The sequence below is a fragment of the Triticum dicoccoides genome, chromosome 1B, assembly GCF_002162155.2.
Source record: "Triticum dicoccoides isolate Atlit2015 ecotype Zavitan chromosome 1B, WEW_v2.0, whole genome shotgun sequence".
Taxonomy (NCBI): Eukaryota; Viridiplantae; Streptophyta; class Magnoliopsida; order Poales; family Poaceae; genus Triticum; species Triticum dicoccoides.
Genome location: NC_041381.1, coordinates 515,948,539 through 515,963,926, shown reverse-complemented (window position 1 = coordinate 515,963,926; position 15,388 = coordinate 515,948,539). Strand labels below are relative to the sequence as shown.

General features: G+C 48.1%; 1 non-coding gene across 1 annotated transcript; it reads right to left on the bottom strand.

Moving 5' to 3' along the window:
* Positions 1-1,184: 1,184 nt before the first annotated feature.
* TRNAL-UAG lies at positions 1,185-1,264 on the bottom strand. The gene has a single exon. It is a non-coding gene; the product is annotated as a tRNA-Leu (tRNA).
* Positions 1,265-15,388: the final 14,124 nt, after the last annotated feature.

Genomic DNA, 15,388 nt, shown 5'->3' with positions numbered 1-15,388 from the left:
ACGATGGCAAATACTAGTAGGAAAAATAAATAAACAGTGATACATGAAACTATGGAGAAGGAAAAAGTTCAGACGGGTGCTGTAGACAGGCACTACTTGTTCCGCTGTTCGGCCTTTTCACACTGCCGGACTGCTTGTTGCTTCAAAAAAACCAATGCAGAAACTAATCAAGGGCCGGTGCAGCGCCGGCCTGACGGGACAACTTAGAAGAGGAGATCAACTACGACGGCTCGATCAGAACATCACCACGGCGGCAGCGCCCACGAGCACGGCCGGCCAAGCCAACGGCGAGAAGGCCGCTGCAGCACTCTTGCTCTCCACCGCGGGCGACGGGGCGGGCGAGCTCGTGGCCGGCGCCGACGTGCCGGGAGACGGGCTCGCCGCCGCGTGACCCGTAGGGGACGGAGCCGGGGCGGGCGCGGAGGAGGATGGAGAAACGGCAGGGGGCGGAGGCGCGTGCCGGTGGTGCCCGTGGTTCGCCCAGCGCGCGTCGGTCGCCGCTCTAACCGCCGGCACGGCCAGCGCCGCGACGACCACCAGCATGGACAGGACAACCATGCGGGTTCCGGGTAGAGCCATGCGTTCGATCGAGCTTCGGCGCAAGAATTCTACTCCGCGAGGATCGTGATCGAAAATGTGGCGGCGCACGTACGAGCAAGACTGGAGGCCGATGAGCGAGCAATGCACACACTGGCACAGATCATAGGAGCATGTCCGTCAGCTGTATATATAGGAGGTTTCGGTGCAAATGCGGAAGGTGTTAACGGGTCAGTTATGGGCGGAAAATCTTGCTCGTGTTTATTCGCACAGCGTGAAACCGACGATAGAGAACCTATTAACACTTGCCTGAATTGCCTGCAAAGAGTTTAATGGTTGCCGAATGATGGTGTGCTCTGCTGGGAACTTTATTTCCTGATTATAGATTTGAGCTAATTTTGGACGTGGTCATTGATCAACATACATATCTTGGTTTAGCATTTCATAACGTCGGGCTAACGATGATGAACGGCGGACAGGAAATAGTTTGAAACGAAGGTTAAATGCAAAAGAAAAAGGTTCTCTTGCAGAGATGATAGTTTAGTACCAAAAATATGACAGCTGTGGGATTTTCATCTGTACAAAAGGTTAAATGCAAAAAAAAAAAAGGTTCTCTGCAGAGGTGATTGTTTAGTATAAAAAAATTATGACAGCTGTGGGATTTGAACCCACGCCCTTTCGGACCAGAGCCTAAATCTGGCGCCTTAGACCACTCGGCCAAACTGTCTTTGATGCTTGTGTATCCATCTTCCCTTAATTTATTGATAAATGAGAACTTCCGTTGAAGAGAAGCCCGCGTTTTTGTCTGGCTGAGCTTCTTGATGAAATAATTGGTGCAAGTTTTCCAATGCATGATTCGGATTGCTCAAGGGATTAGGCATGCGTGCTTCAAGATAAACATAAATGTTACTATCAACTACTCCCTCCGTTCCTAAATATAAGTCTTTTAGATATTGCAACAAATGACTACATATGGAGCAAAATGAGTGAATTTACATTTTAAAATATATCTACATACATTCGTATGTTGTAGTTCATTTGAAATGCCTAAAAAGACTTACATTTAGGAACGGAGATGTAGCTAAATCATAACCGCTACAGCTTAGAATCAAAATGGGGATACAGAGTGTGACTAGGTTTCCTTCTTAGGGTTGCCACCGTTGCCAGTCCCCCCTCACTTCCAGGTGCCTTCCCGCATTGGCGAGGTGGGGGGAACCCCGGTCTGGGTTGTCTGTACAGCTCTGATCGACCTATCTTTAGTTAGGTATAAATCTATGTGTATGGCTGACAGTGGTGAGGTGATGGGCGGCTAGGAATATGTTCTCCACACCATGGCTCGTTCCAATGATGTTGTTTAGCATCGGTGAAGGGCGTGTGGAGCTTCAGTGAAGGCCAGATCTTGGGCCTCGTTTTGGTCTTCATTTTTTTTATGTGATCGACGGCGATCTAGGGACAGAATGATGTCACAACATATTTCTTTCTTCGGTTCGTTCTCCACGTGATGAAGCTCAACCATATGGTGCTCCGGAGGGGATCTAGCGATGTTTGTGTCCCCCTTATCCGTCTAGCAGAAGTTGGGACTATTTTCTGGCCCTCATAGATGCCCGCTCAGCATGTTTCAACATGATTGTTCTGCTAAGACGGAGGCCCAGAAATGGGAGCGAGCTTTACTTATTGCGCGCTATTCATGGATGCAAAAGAAAGATGGTGCTGATTTCTTCAAGGGCTTGCGTGTAATTTATTATCCTTGTAAGGGTCGGAGATGCCTGATTGATAGTCTCCTTATCGAGGGCGTAAGGGTCTCTGATCAGTCTGTGATTATGCGGCACATGGTCCACTTCTTTTCTAACCTCTTATCTGCTAAACCGGAGTTGGGTTTTAGGTTGGCGCCGTCCTTTTGGACTCCCCTCGATCAGGTGTCGAGTTCTAAAAATGAGAGTCTGATGATTTCCCCTTCTGAAGAGGAGATTTTCGAAGCGATTCGATCTGCCAACTCTAATGCGGCTTCCGAGCTTGACGGATTCTCCATTCCTTTTTTTCGGCAATTCTGGCCTCGGTTAAAAGGCCTCATTCAGGTTATTACACAAGGTTTTTGGCTGGGAACTATTGACATCTCTAGACTGAATTACGCGGTACTCACTCTCATCCCTAAGGTCAAAGGTGCTGACTTGATTTCCCAGTTTAAGCCCGTTGCTTTAATTAACAACTTTGCGAAGATTCTGGCTAGGGGTTTGGCTACTAGGGTTTCTCCGATCGCCCGTCGTGTCATTAGTCCTTTTCAATATGCGTTCATAAAGGGTAGATTTATTTTGGATGGGGTGCTTTGCTTGCATGAGATAGTCCATGACCTGCGGACCAAGGGCACTAAGGCTGTGGTTCTTAAGCTTGACTTCGAAAAGGCCTATGACTTGGTGAGTTGGAATTTCCTTCGCCAAGTTCTTCTTGCTAAGGGCTTCGTGGGAGCGGTGGTTCACCGTCTTATGCAGCTTGTCTCGGGTGGGCACACGGCTGTGGCGGTGAATTGTCAGATTAGTAATTTCTTTGCTAATGGTAGGGGCCTCAGACAAGGGGATCCGGCGTCCCCGTTGCTCTTTAATTTCGTTGCGGATGCTCTCTCTCATATCCTTTCTCGACCTGCCACTGCTGGGCACATTACGCCTGTTAGTTCTCACCTTATCCCCAATGGCATCACTCACCTTCAATACGCGGACGACACCATTATTATGGTTGAACTTAATGAGGACAGCCTCACGAACCTGAAATTTCTCCTCTTGTGCTTCGAAGCGCTTTCGGGTCTTAAAATCAACTTTTCAAAGAGCGAAGTTATTGTGACTGGGGTGCCTGATTCGGAAGCTTAGAGAGTGGCTCATCTTATCAATTGTTCTCTAGGGTCTTATCCTCTCAAATACTTGGGCCTACCAATCTCCCCTCTCAAGCTCTTGGCTAAAGATTTTGCCCCGACAGTGACTAAAGTAGGAAATAGAGTTTTGCCGTGGAGAGGTCGTTATAATTCCCAGGCGGGCAAGGTTGCCCTTACTAATGCGTGCCTCTCCTCCCTCCCGATGTTTCTAATGGGCTTCTATCTCTTGTCCGGAGGGATTCACGCTGGTTTCGACAAGCATAGGGGTGCTTTCTATTGGAACTCCTCTGATAATAAGCGCAAATATAGGATGGTTAAGTGGGACCTGATTTGCAAACCTAAGAGCATGGGGGCCTAGGCATCATTAATACTTTGGTCATGAACAAGTGCCTCATGATAAAATGGTGGTGGAAGATTATGTTCCTCGAGCAGCGTCCCACCTGGCTATCTCTTCTCAAAGCTAAGTACTTCCCCTCCTCGAGCCCTATGTTCGCCTCCTCCTCTGGTGGCTCTCAGTTTTGGCGCCAGCTCGTTAAAGTTTGACCGATCTTCCAATCCCTTGTTAAATTTGTAGTTCGGAATGGTAAATCCACTCGTTTTTGGTTAGACTGGTGGGTAGGGGATACCACGCTTGCGGTGGCCTACCCGACCCTGTTCTTGTATTGCGCTGATCCTGAGATCTCTATCTTTGAGCTCTCGGCTCACGACTGAGTCCTTGATTTCCGGCGTTCTCTTTCTCCTGTGGAGTTGGATGATTGGCAACGTCTTACTGCCTGCTTCCCCTTGCTCTCGGAGGAAGATGACTCGGTGGTCTGGCCCCACACTGCCTCGGGGCATTTCTCAGTTTAATCTGCCTACTCCAAACTTATCTCGGGTGCCCGCACAGCTAAATTCAAGGATATTTGGCCAGCTCGTATTCCTCCTAAGATATTTTTTCCTATGGCAAGCTTTTCGGCGAAAACTTCCTGCGGCCGATCAAATTAGGAAGAGGAACGGGCCGGGCTCTGATAGATGTGCGCTTTGTGGGGCTCTTGAAAACACCGAGCATATATTTTTTTCATTGCTCTTTGGCTAATTTCCTCTGGAGTTGCATTAGACTTTGGCTTCATGTTAATTGGCATCCATCCTCTTTTGAGGATTTGCGGCGTTGTGTTAATACTTTAGCAGGCCGGTCTAAGAGTGTATTCTGGGTTGGCTGGGCAGCGATCTGTTGGTCTCTGTGGACTACTAGAAACAAGTTTACTATCGAACACATTTTCCCGGCTAACCCTGTGAATTGCTTATTTAAAGCCAATGTCTTGTTGCAGCAGTGGAGATCATTGACTAAGGAAGGGGACCTAGAGGCATTCGACGACATGTTATCTAAGATGAAATCTACGGCGTCTTCCCTGTTGCGGCGCTCTAGGAGGATGGCTTAATTTCTGGTTCTTTTGGACTCTTTGCTGGCCTGCGTGCCATGTTTGGCTGGTTGCCATGTACTCGCACTTCTTAACTCTGTTCTGCTCGGCTTATGTGTTGTTCTGGGGGTTGTGATGTGACTCTGCCTGGTGGCTTTATTTATAAAGTCGGGCGCATGCCTTTTATCTAAAAATATAACAACTGATTTTATGGGAGAGGCGTCACAGCAACCGAGCTCCACTGCTCTCTATATTTTTTGAGATTCGGTTTTTTGAAGTTTCAAAAAAATGTGCATTTTTTCCTGGGGATACATATACACATTCCGATTACACACGTCAAGTTACGGTAGAAATCTCGTTTTGTTTTTGGCTATAGGAAAATAAATAAATTTCTGACAGTATATAGGATAAAAAGGGTGCCATTTCTATCAGAAATTTCTCTTAATTGTATTTCCCAAAATACAAAGTATTTTTTTTCCAGATTTTTACCAGGCCTTAGGAATATGTGTATGTACCCACGTATTTGTTTTAAGATTTTTTGAGTACCAAAAGTGTGTTTTTCAAAAATTTCAAATACCAAGAGCAGTGGAGCTCGGTAGCTGCAAGCACTTTTCGCTGATTTTATCTAGTATATGTCCTTCAGCCTATTTGAAGAAGGAAAAAAAAGCTTAGAATCAATAGCAAAGACATGTGAATAAATGTGAACGAATCGTGATAGCTTGCTTTGCCTTTTGTTTTAATACTAAAAATATAATGTTCCATTTTCTAAAATGAAGATAACTCAACCCCTGCATTTTGATGCACACATCCATATTTTACTTATTATTGAAAACACTGTCAAACATTGATGCCAAACAAATCAGCTTACAAGGAAAGAAAGAAAATCCAAGACATCCATATAGGACATGCCTCCCGATAGTATCTCCAAAGTCCTACCACAAGCCTTGTGATTGTGGACCATAATCTACTAAGTGACATGTGAGTTAACAAAAAGTGTAATGCTCCAAGACCATGCCTTCAAGAAGAAATTACCGCTGGTGTGGTGATATTGGCCGATCTAGCCATAAGTCAAACCTGGAGCTATCACCCTTGAAGTACAATTCCGAACCAATACACTAAACAAGGAAACGATGCACAAATGTCAATGTTACCAGATCTAGTTAAAAGGTCAAGTCATCGGAACACAACCCCGATGTCAACCACCAATGTTTGCCATCCCATCTCTCTACTAGATTGTTGACTCACGAGGAATACACTGGAAAAGAAAACGCCATCTCACCACTTTGGTTGTTGTCGAAGCACCTTAATTTTCGATGGTTGTTGTGTGCGCCGCAACAACGTCTAGCGGCCTCCGCCACTAGATACATCATTCAGACACCACAACTCGCTTGGTCCCAGATCGGGCCGCGGGCAAGCCACACAAGCACCGCTCATCGGCCTTTAGAGCTGTGCTCCACGCACCGGCCGACGTGCTCCACGCTGTTTTCATACCACAAGGGCCGGATCAGCCTCCTCAAGAGCAACGTAGGATAGATCCAATCGGATCCCTAAACAAGCCGCCAAAGACGGCAACTTGCACGGGATCATAACCCACGCGACGCAAAGAAGATCGCCCTCCAAGCACGCCGGATACCTCCATGACGGCCAAATCCCCGCCGCCTCCTTCACCGACAGCCGCACTGCGGCAACCTCGGGAGGCGGTGAGGAGAAAAAGGGAGTAGGAGAGAGGCGGCGGAGATCTAGGGTTGTAGCCCCTCACGCCGCCAGGAGGAGGGCGACACGAGGGGATTTTCCAGGAGTGATCTTGCTGGGCTTTCCCTTCCCTAGCACAATATTTTATAGTAAAAGTTAATACTGGTTTTAATGTTGAGGCATTGATGTGTGGAAACAATTGTCGCTTAAGTTAATGTTCGGTTAGCACAGTGGTGCCTCTCAGCCTGCGTGGGTTCAAATCTCGGTTCAGACGTGTGTCTCACACTTTCCTCTGTTATTAATTTTAAAAGGCCGTAGGGCTTGCTTGGTCCCAGATCGGGCCCGTGAGCGAGCCACACAAGCACTGCTCGTCGGCCTCTGGAGCCGTGCTCCACGCATCGGCCGACACGCAGCTTCACGAGCGCCGCCACACTGTTGTCATATCGTAAGGGCCGGATCAACCCATTCGAGGGCAGCATACGTAGGATAGATCCAATAGAATCCCTAAACAAGCCGCCAAAGAAGGCAAGTTGCAAGGGATGATAACCCACACGACGCTAACAAAGATCGCCCACCAAGAACATTTGATACCTCCACGATGACGAAAGCCCCGCTGGATCCCTCACTGGCAGTCACAACACAACAACCTCAGCAGGCGGCGAGGAGAAAAAAGGGAGTGGGAGAGAGGCGTCAGAGATCTAGGATTGTAGCCCCTCGCGATGCTAGGAGGAGGGCGATATGAGGGAATTTTTCAGGAGTGGTCTTGCTGGCTTTCCCTTCCCTAGCACAATATTTTATAGTAAAAACTAATATTGTTTCTTTTTTGCAAAAAATGTACCAGCTTTTAATGTTGAGGCTTTGATGTGTGAAAACAATTGCTGCTTAAGGTAATGTTTGGGTACCTCGTTGGAACAAGAAAACCATACTGGAGTGGATGGGCTCCTAGGACAGTGGCGCCTCTCAGTCGGCGCGAGTTTGAATCTTGGTTCATACGTGTGTCTCACACTTTCCTCCGTTATTATTTTAAAAAGGTCAGAAGGGCTCGCTTGGTCCCAGATCGAGCCCGTGGGCGAGCCACACAAGCACTGCTTGTCGGCCTCTAGAGCCGTGCTCCACGCACCGGCCGAGACGCGTCATCTCGAGCGCCGGTACGCCTTCATCATACCATATGGGCCGGATCAACCCATTCAAGGGCAGCGCAGGATAGATCCAATCAGATCCCTGAACAAGACGCCAAAGACGACAACTTGCACCGGATCATAACCCACGCGACGCAAACTAAGATCGCCCTCCAAGCGCGTCGGATACCTCCACGACGGTGAAATCCCATTTTCTCCTTCACCAGCAGCCGCACGACTACAACCTCAGGAGGCGGCGAGGAGAAAAAAAAGGGAGTAGGAGAGAGGTGTCGGAGATCTAGGGTTGTAGCCCCTCGCGCTGCCAGGAGGAGGGCGACATGAGGGGATTTTTCAGGAGTGGTCTTGCTAGGCTTTCCCTTCCGTAGCACAATATTATTTTATAGTAAAAGTTAATATTATTTTTTGTGCAACAATTGGTACCAACTTTTCATGTTGAGGCTTTAACGTGTGCAAACAATTGCCGCTTAAGGTAATATTTGGGTACCTCTTTGAAGCAAGAAAATCATACTGGCTTGGATGGGTTCCTAGCAGAGTAGCGCCTCTCAGCCAACGTGGGTTCGAATCTCGGTTCAAGCGTGTGTCTCACACTTTTGTTTGTTATTATATTAAAAAGACCGTAAAGGCGCGGTCAGGGTCTAAATTTCTTTTTTCTTTTTGAAAGTCATAGTGAGAAAGAATCTCCACGGCTCAAAGGGTTGGGACTTGAGAGTGATGCCACAATGGGAACCCCAAAAGGCGAAACCAGCTAGAGCTTTCGGTCTTCCCTTATCATTCGTTTAACCTAGACCAACAATAATCTGGTTAGATCTTAGATGCATGGGCCGCCGGCTGAGGAATTTCCACCAGTTTTGATTGCTTGATCCGGGTAGTCTTTGTCACTGCTGTCAAATAAGAAGCTGCCTTGGACTTCTACTACATGCGGTCCAAAACTAGAGATGATCGTAGCCAGTCGGAGTTCCCTCCGGGACGCGCAGCTGCCAAGACCTTCTGCGGCAGCACCTTTTATTTTCCATGGTTTGTCAGCCTGCCGAGGTCCACCGCTTGACTACTCACCGGAGTGCCAGTTGTCTATGATCGGCATCCGGAGATCGATACTCGAAACGACCTGGGACACAGCCCAAGCACCAGGTCAATCCATCATCATATATATAATCGAACATACAAATCAGCAGTTGTACGTACTCTTTTTTCTTTCTTCATGTGGCTTCGGTTCGTATGCGCGTTAACAGATGGAATGGAATAATCCTAATCAAGTGCACGCACGCACTCCCTAGACCGTACAAGACAGGAAAACAAAGGCAGACTGGGTCACGGCACGTACGACATGCTCATTTCTCCACTCACGGTATCTCGGACGCCGGCCTCCAATACGGACAGATTACTTGTGCGCGGACAGGAAACGGGAGCCGATTACTCCAATGTTTGCCACAAACCTTCGCCCGCGATACAAATAAATTCAGACATAATTCAAGCAAAGATGATGAAATTCATGCAAACAGATATAAATTTGATACTCCTTCTGCTCAATTTTGTAAGACGTTTTAGACTGCTGAAATTAACTGTTTTAGGTGTTGTCTTAAATGTCTAAAACGTCATACAAAAATGAACGGAGGGAATATAATTTACATAAATGGGCGTTATTTCCTCCATGGTGGAGAAGGAGTCGCCGTTGCCGCGGCTGAAGTAGTAGGGGAGGCGCCACGGCCTTGTGACGCCAGACGCGGCGCCACAGCGACGCCGGCTCATTGATGTGGGCATACCGGCTGTGCGGCGGCGACACCGACTTCTCCTTCACGCGGCGTTTGGTTTGAACATTGCGGGTGCATCAGGAGAGGGAGGCTCCGCCTTGACTCACCGAGAGGCGGTAAGGGCGCTCTACCTTGAAGCGTCAGAGAGGCAGCGAGGGCGGCTCCGCCTTGACACAGTGGGGCGTTGGCAAGGGCCGCACCGGACCGCAGTCCTTAAGCAATCGCTCGAGAAGGAGCTCAAGGTCCGCCCAGTACTCCTCGTTGGCCACTAAGGCCTTCATGAGGAGGCATGACTTTGGCTGCTACTCCTCCTTGTTGCGGGAGTAGTCGGACGCCGTGAAGGATGATGGCCTCGGAGAGTGACAACCGTGACACTAAGATCTGGGTCCGGAAGGAGATCCGGAGCCACCACCTGCCGACACGGAGAACCAGGACTTCGGCCTCGTTGACGGGGGCGAGTGGAGATAGAGAGGAGCGGATCTGTGGTAAGCAGAGGAGAGGATGTGAGATGTGGTGTGGACGGCACCGGAGCCGTGCGTAAAAAGTCGTGGCCAGGTGAACGGATGGGCTGCCGGCTTCAGTGCGGCGCACTAGCCGGAGTAGGCTTTTTGGTCGATGCGTCGGCATTGAAGCAACCCCGCCCGCTCGTTCGGTCAAGTTGCTTTGACCGGCATCAATGTTGTGGAGTCACGCCCGCTCTGAATCGGGCTGACCGACATGAACGCACGACAACCGCTTCACATGAAGAGGGTTTTGGATGGCACGTGGTGGTCAGGCTCATACGTGGCCGATCCGAACAGTCTCAAAACCTTCCTTGGTTTGCGAGATTTTAGACACGTAGACGTGTCAATAGACTAATGGGAAGGGGCAAGCCCTTCTTTGATAAAAAAAAAACAAGGTGAAGTCATTTGCAAAAATAAAACAGGAGGTGAGGACATTCGCGAAGAAAAAACAGGTGAAAACATTTGCAACAAAAGAAGGTAAAAACGAGGTGAAAGCATTTGCAAGAAAAGAGCGAAGAAGAGAAAAAACGAGGTGAGGAAGGGCTGAAGCACGGCAGCACGGCCGGAGACCCGGACGGCCGGACGGGTGACGGGTCCACGGCGTGCAGGGACGCTACGACCCCCACGGATCCAGGCGAACGCTTCCCTCCCGTAGTTGGTGCGCTGCCGCGTGTGACGAGCGAGGCCGGGTCGCAATCCAGGGTGAGCTGTTACATGCTCATCAATCATTACCGTACCATACTCTACCGGAGAAATGCGTGGGGGCAGAGCAGAGGAGCTATGGCGTGACCTTGGAGGAAACGTTCACTAGCAGGCCTCGGTGAGACGTGACTGGGTCGCGGCGTCGAGGGTCACCCGGCCCGCTGTAACCAGCTGTCGTCCCCGATGGAAGAGGGAGCAGCAGCCGAGCATGACGGGCACGGGCTGGAGACCGTCGCCGCCGCCGTCGTCGTCGCGCCTCCCGCGACTCGCGTATCCGGGCGACGGCGACGGCGAGGTCCAGTCCGCACAGCTAATCGATTGACTGACTGCAACGGTGCCTCGTTTTGTATTGTGCCACTGGCTGGATGTGTACGTGTGGTTGCTGGCCAACAGTGCCCCTGATGGCCTCCACGTACTAGCACTACTTTGATCTGGGCAACATGCTGTCTGTCTATGTCTGACTGACTTGTTAAAAAGGCTTGGAGTCAGTTTACGTGAGTGCTGCACACCCGAGTGCTAAGCTGGACGCAGACCGTGGCAGCACGCGCTTCCTCGGGTAAACACCCTGGGACTTGCGCTGCTTCGGTAATGTTTTTTTTTTCTTTTGGCAGGGCGGTAATGCGTTTTATCGTTCAACATTTCTCCACCGCAGCCTCCGGCCATCGGCTCCCGAACTCCGACCTCTCTGACCTGCAGTGCAGTGGAGCTTTAGAATGAAAACCTTCCGACCCCCAGAAAACACTTTTATTAGAATTTATGTCCTGATTTGGATCCCGCACTCCTATTTACGTAAGTTTTTTTTATTAGTGTGGCCTTAACAACGAAAATGCTGAATGGAGCTCGGCCTCCATGAAGGCCGAATTTGAAATGATCAAAACTTATATTTATACGTTTCAAATGTCTTTTGAAAAAAAAAATACTTAGAGACATAATGTATAATGTGTAATTTTTCAAGAAAAAATACGTTAAAAAGTGGGTGCTACAAAAAAACTTTTAGTACATGCACTATTCATCCTCAAAATCCATGACTTTAGTTTTTGCATGGCTCGCATTTCAAAGTATTTCATGAAATTTTACAAACATAGACATCACATTCTTGTATACTTGTATAAATTTTTTTAGATTCTTTTGAAACTGAGAAGTTTGATTTTTTCAAAAATTTCGGCCTCAATGGAGGCTGAGCTCCAAAACGCCCTACTCGTCTACTACAGTTTATGATATGCTTTGTTTCATGATTGTAATGAACTTTACAATATGTGATCATAGTTGCCCAACTCGCTCTCGGGGCAATCAGATGAACCTCTCCGCGATCGAAGGAAGCCAATAGGCAAAGCTTGCCTGGCAGACTGCGACGGCAGGTTCATCTCCTTGCGCTACAGGAGCTCTCATGCGTGGAGCGTCGCAGCGGCCCTGAACAACATGCGCGGCGGAGTTTGGGTATCGCGGCGGTGGCCCCATGACATCTCGACAGTGGCCACACGCAGAGGCTACGAGGGTTGTGCGACATCCGACCACGGTGTCAGCAACGACACTGGTGATTTGCAATGGAGGCTTTTTCTTCTGTGATTGAATTTCCTTGGTTTTCCATTACCAAAGTACGCGATGCCACATCTTCTTGGCCCCTGTATGTAGGCATTTTACGGATTTGTGTAACTATGTGCGCATTGTTTTTTTTGCTCCTGATGGCCTACTATTGTCTTTATGGGGTGGTCAACGGGTTTTAGCCTCCATATTCGTGGTTCCCACGAGCATGCTCTGATGATTGGATGTCCCACGTTCAACATAAAGGTTTGATGTGCTCGACATGGCCGAAGATGGCGCATGTGACAACATATTTGGCAACTCAACTTATGCTTGATACGTGAGTTTCGCCCTTGTCTGAGGTGCGCCATGACTAGCCTAAATTGACTCTGCATGGGTAGTCCGGAATCTAGATTCTCGATGGCACGGAATCAATGGAGATGGTGGGCGTCCCTATGCGTTGCTCAGTAGAGTGAGTTTGAGCGGTGGGGTTCTAATTGTGTGGTTATGTCTGTCAGGACTGTGCTAGCACAACGTGATATTGGCTAGATCGTGCTCATTGAGTTTAGGGGCTTGAGTCACATGGCTAGTTCTGACCTTCATCTTTTCTTGAGTTGGGTCTGACCTTCATATAGTTGAACCTGCCACGATGATCCTTTGCTAAAGGTATTGCATTGAGTTTACTTAGACTCTTCCCAGGATGAAAACCCATAATCGGGGTCCAGCGACGGCAACACTCGTGCCTCATTTTTTTCCGAAGGCATCCTTGTTCGATCACCTATCCTACTACATGGGGTTACCATCACCGATGGTTGTTGATGTCTTTTAACACAATACAGACGTTGTTTGATGCAGTTATTTCGTTGATCGTTTTTTCCTCATTGTTAATAATTTGGTTGTGTGTATGGTCGATTTCTTGAGTAGCTCTTGTGATCCTATTGATGCAGAGGTCATGTCTCTTGATACTAATATATTGTTTTTATTCAAAATAGTTGACTATAAGCATCTTTGATGCAGAGATAGGTGTAATGGGAAAAAAGTTTATGTACGGTCCTGTGTAAAACTCGCAAATCCATGATTAAAAATCATGTCAAATCTTATCCCCTTTCACGATTTGGAATGACAAATATCTAACCTTCCTCTGTAGAACGGAAAATTGGCCGTATTGGTTGATGATTTGGACGAGAGCACCTAATTGACCATTGTACCGCCAAGGAAAACTTATTTCTCCATAAGAATTTGTCAAGGCAGTAGTTCTACACGAAAAGTAAGCGAGTATGGTTCAGTTCGAATAATCAGTTGTCACTTCAAATCTTGAAGTCTGCCACCTACCCGTTTTCTCACTAACCATTGCAATCAAGGAGCACTTACGATGTTCTTTTTGTTTTGTTTCCAAGGTCCCACGGTCAGCTTGGATGACGAGTTGTCTCTTTCGCTGGCCCCACAAGCTTCACTTGTCTAAAGAACATCCCGATTAGACATATTCGTCAAAAAGTATTATGGGTCATTGAACAGGTCAAGAAACAAGTTACTATGTTTCTATGGAAATACAAGCATTATACAAATAGAAATACGAAATGTCTATGCATTTGGTATACAAGTAGAATCTACTTTTGTTAGTTCCAAAAAAAGGAATCTACTTTTGTTGCTTCTTCCTTCTCTACAAATTCACAAGATCTGCATGAATATCTATGCAAAATTCAGTGGCTCACAAGTCTACTCTGAGTATTAAAAATAGTCACTAGCTTTAGCAAAACCATCGAATCATCAAAGCTCTCTCCTTTTTGTTCGAATTAAGGAGCACCCGCTCCCAATTTTATTCATCATAAAACTGATCAGGAGGTGGCCCAAAGGATCGACCAAGTTCAAGTTAACAGGGCCTGATAAGTTCAGAGGCCAAGAAACAAAAACTAAAACCTCACCAAAGCTCACCCTTACCATCCACAAAGTTCAATAGAGTGACTTTCAATAATTTGTTAAGCAAAACAATAACTTTCAATAGAAATAAATACTTCCTCCATCCTAAATAAGTGTCTCAACTTTAATATTTTGTAATAAAGTTAATACAAAGCTGAAACACTTATTTTGGAACCAATGGAGTACAAAGCTTGTACTAGAAACCAAATGGCAATAGAAAGCTACCCGCTAGCTGAAATACTTGCACTAACTTGTACTCTCCTCTCTCCTCTTTTTGGAAAATGAGAATAGCCCCTGGCCTCTGCATCCGCAGATGACTTCTACTACTATGAGTGCTCTCATATTAGTAGGGAAGTTCAATATCCAAGTGCACGGTATGTTCATGTTAGAGAGAGCATTAGGTGATATAGAACTCTGGTGCTCCTGTAATACGGGCTCAGATCTAAGAGCATCTACAACAACACATAGCAAATCCAGGCTCTCAAACGTCAGTGAACGCGCCCAAGCACATCCGCGGGCACACTTCATATTTTCGCTTTCACACCCGTGTCCCTCATATCCGAAATCTCAAAACCATGCAACGCTACGTAAACACATGATCAACACACAGTTCATCGGATCAACATTTCATTACCGAACAAAAGGAGCACAATTCGTCGGAGTTCAATGGCGAACAATGCAAATCCATACTACAAAGTACTTAAAATATAGATAACATATAAACAGAACGGATAAGGGCTGAGGAAATCACCATTTCCTTGCCGACCCTTCTCCTTCCGGCCGTCGGCGCGGCTGTGCCCCTCCTTCATGTAGGCGTTGGCGTGCGGAGGTGCGTCGTCGTCAGAGCTGGAGGTGGAGCCGTCCATCGATCAGAGTCAGAGTTGCACCTTTTGCTCGACAGCCTGCAGAGGCAGGCGGTCTTGCTCCTTCGCATGGTGGGCCTTCTTCTTCTTCGTCGTTGACCGCTGCGTCCTTGTTTGCCTCACGCTCCGACAACTTGATGGTGAGTCAGAGCGCCTTGGCATTCTTGCGGCGAAGGCACCGCACATCTGTCTCCAACGTCGTGACAGGGCGGCGGAGGACTGACACGAGGAGCGCGGCCTTGAGATCGACTGGCGCGCTCGCGCGGACAACACCTTCCTTGTCACTGCCCTATCCCTCGCCGGCTGCCGCTCGCGCCGGGCAGCACGTGCCTCGGATTCGGGTGCGCTCCAGCCCCGACGCTGGCACGAGCACCCAACGGAGGCTGGGTACCACTTTCGGACCAGAGTGTGGTGGAGGTGGGCGGCGTACCTGAAGGAGCGGAGCGGAGCAGCCGGAGCTGTGCGCCAGGCGGGAAGGGCTGCCGACGTCGTCGATGCTGCGTCGATGG